This window comes from Solanum stenotomum, chromosome 2 (genome assembly GCF_019186545.1).
Source record: "Solanum stenotomum isolate F172 chromosome 2, ASM1918654v1, whole genome shotgun sequence".
Lineage (NCBI taxonomy): Eukaryota > Viridiplantae > Streptophyta > Magnoliopsida > Solanales > Solanaceae > Solanum > Solanum stenotomum.
Window position 1 is genome coordinate 12,790,649 of NC_064283.1, and position 4,090 is coordinate 12,794,738.

The window sequence follows — 4,090 nt, forward strand, 5'->3', positions numbered from 1 at the left end:
GGTTCGCTTGGGGCCAACAGTGGTTCTCGAGTGCCAGTCCCGTCAAGGGTGTAGGCTCGGGGCATGACATAATGATTCTGATTTTGAAGATTTTACTACCAATGATCCAAAAAACTGATTTGTTCAGAATTTATTGTCACTACAATAAAGGATCTATTATGGGTATACAAATTGATAAAGGAGAATACATTTTGAATATGATAATGCTATTGTGAAATATGAATTTGTATAAATTGATATCTCTTCAAATTGAATGTATACAAAATAGGATATTATGTATACGTTGTTGACAATATGTATATAAATCTAATAGCATGCGAGAGTAATATATCTATGTCACGATCCAGACCGTCGTGATTAGCACCCACACTAACCCTTCGGTGGGAGAACCATTACTACAACCCAAATCTAATAACTTAACAAAATACTACACATTTAAAGATACGGAAGCGGGTTTAAATGATAATTAAAATGGAGTCCCCATAAACTCCAAGTTTTAACAATTAAATAACCAAACTAACGCGGAAATTCAACCCCTAGAACCTGAAAGTCAATGTACCAAAACTCTAACAAGATTCATAAGTCTAAATAAGAAAATCATCTAAAGAACTAGTCTAAGTCCGAATAGGATGGACTAAACAAAAATAGAACTCAAGGCATCCCGGAAGAACTGGCTCACCCTTGAATTCAAATCGGCGATCACTGATCTTCTAAGGAGGTCTGTCAACAGTGGCCGGAAGATGCCATGTATTCAACAAAAATAAGAGCAAGTGTAGTATCAGTACACAACCACCGTGTACTCGTAGGATCACACGGCTAGCCCACTAAGTGTAACATACATTAGTGAATACAACAATATAATCACATGCACATATCGAACATGTACAATATCACGAACATATACGAACAATGAATAACTTCACGATTCTCACATATCATAGTTATATCAATTTAGAGCAACATACCGTCTTCCAATATCAATCACCATTAGATACGAACGAACTCATCACAAGTAGATACACAACACAATTCAATGGTCCTCTCACGGAACCCAGTTCAATGGTCCTCTCATGGAACCCATACCCAAACAGTTAGCATACTGGAACGTGGTACCCGATCCAAGTTAGTGTACCAGAATATGGCAGTCGATCCCATATTTATGCCAGAACGTGGCAACCTATCCCATGTATATGTCGAAATGTGGCAACCGATCCATTCAACAAACCACAATCACAATCACAATGTATATTCTCACAATCATACAACAAGAGGTTATTCATGGCATATAATTATTCAATTATCCTCATTTACAATTAGGGTGATCACCAATACAACATTGGCATACATACATGTATCTTAATGAAGCAAGAACAAACATACATCACACAATCATAAAATCAAAACCATCACCTACCTCGAATCCAAGCTTTAATCCCCTAAGGAACTTGAATCTTCCCTCTCTGGATTCTTCCCGCTTGTTCGTGGTCTAAAAACATACAATTAACGCAAGGATCAACAATCAAAGGTCTAATTATCTGGATTATAACAAACCCAATAACCCTAGACCAAACCCAAGATCCTAATCCCCAATTTAGGGTTGTTTCCATCATATAATCTATAAAAAAAAATCCTCCCCTATCAATATTTATCCATTCTATTACATTCGACGTGTCAAGCCCCGAGCCTACATCCTAGGTGGGACTGCCACTCGAGAACCATTGCTGGCCCTAAGAGAACCCTTGGCCTGACTTACTTACTCAACGCAAGACTTAATTAACAAAGACAAGTCTATGCAATAAACTGGAATGTTATAATGGAACATTCATCTTGGCTATTAAGGGAAACTCAAGTCTTAACATCAGATAATGACAATGGAAAGACTAAAGAACTAACATCTAACTGTCTATGAAGCCTCTAAAACAACTGAGATGGATGTCGGGACAAACCCCACAACATCCTAATGAACTTATAAAATAATTAAAAGCAATAAAAAATGAGTCCTTCAAAATGCAAGGAGGCTCACCAACTAACTCTGGAGTGCTCATTGGATCAACGATGCGCTGGATGCCGATCCTAGTTACCTGTGTCTACATCATAATAAGATGCATGCCACCTGGCATCAGTACATTGAATGTACGAGTATGCGAGTTAGAATGCACACAACATAGGCAAGAAAAGAATCTGAACAACTTACCTAGCTCAACTCAACTCAACATAACTGAACTCATTTCAATATAAAGCATTTTAAATTAAGTGCAATATAAAGAAAAGTTGTGTAAAACATGATGTCAACTCTGTGTGTATGCAAAGATACATATAACTCTGAGATGTATGTAAAAATACAAATAAACTATGTATTTAAAAGTACAATTACTTCTGTGGGAGTTTCTCTAACCACAACCATCACGTAAGAGCTATTGTGATGATACAACGTTTTGCCTCACGCTGCTAGGGCCGTCCAATAACTTGCCAAGGGTATAGAACCTGAACTACTAAGTGGATCCACTAGTCTATGCTAAAAAGCACTAAGGGAATCATCTAAAAATTATGAGCCTTTTCTACCCATGATGGCTACATGGTTTATGGGGGTTGTGAGTTGTCTGAACTCTGCCCCATATCGGTGCTCAATACTACTCCCAAAAATGTAATAATAGCTCTTATGTTTAAAAACATACTTCTTTGTGTAATTTGAGATAATTGATCAAAAACATAGCTCAAAGACTATCTTGGAAATCATAGTTTTCTCTCTTGCTTCATTTAGAAAGTGATTACTCTTTTATGAAAACTAGCTCAGAGGCTCTTTGGAAATCAAGGTTTCCTTTCTTGTTTAAATGTGAAAACATTTTATTCTTTGGGAATACATAGTCCCAATATACTTCTTTTGAATAAATGAACTTAACTCTTTACTCTTTGTTTAACATGAAACTTAAGTCTTTAAATAAAGCTATAACATTTGTGAAAGACTTTTGAAAACTTTATAAACTTTTCTTGACTTGACTCTTACTTCTCTTAACTTTGATCTTAACTTTCCTTGAATTGGATTATGGATTCAAGGTTCATGATCTCATGTTTATGGATAATTTCATGATGTTTAGATGTACCTTAGAGTGTTGGAATCAACTAGAAAAGATAAGTACATTGCTAAGGAACAAGTACTAAAAGGTGGGGAACGAATGGGGAGAACTGGCGTCCCTGACGCTCCGAGAGGCGCTGGGCGCCAGCTCTCAAACTTCAAAGACTGACTTGGGGCGTTCTTGCTGGTGCGTCTCCCCAGAGGTCAAAGTTCAGAGATCCTCTCATGGGATTTGAGAGGCGCGATGCCCCAAGCCCCTGCCCAGGTGAACTCCGACTTTTCTTGCTCGTTTTTCATCTCTAAACTTCAATGGTTCTTTCCCCAAACACTTAGAATAATTTATACCCTTAATATATACTAGATTCAAACCAAAATTACACAAGGAAACATGAATCAAAGCGCAAGAAACTTCAACAAAACAACCCACAAGAATTCAAACGAATTTAATTAAGAACTCAAAGGATTATCTTTCAAATCAAACATATTTCGCTGAATTGAATCATGATTGGAGCATGGGTGAACTAACCCAATGCTATGTGATCTCCCATACCTCATAGGGATCACCCGTTGACGAAATCCACAAGCTAAATTTGACGATCTTGACGAATCTTGCTTTCTCTTCTCCTTTCTCCTCTTTTCTTCTTTCTCCAAGCCTTATCGTGAAATTCACTTTTTCTAATCTGTCTTAAATCTGAATTTACCCCAATTAAACTCCTAAAAACAAATTAATTAATTTGGGTAAGGAAAAGACCAAACTACCCTTCTAAAATCCAATTTTAGACTTTTCTTATTCGAACAATCCAACTTCCAAAGGGCATAACTCACTCATACAAACTCAGAATCACGCAAACTTGGTGGAGTTGGAAAGATCATTCCAAGAGATTTTCTACCATATCTGGAAGTACACCTAATTCATCCTGAGTTAGAATTTATGGCCGTTTGAAGTTGACCAAAACTCAACTCATTCTAACTTAACAAAATTTCCAGATTTTCATTCATTCCAAAAATGACTATTTC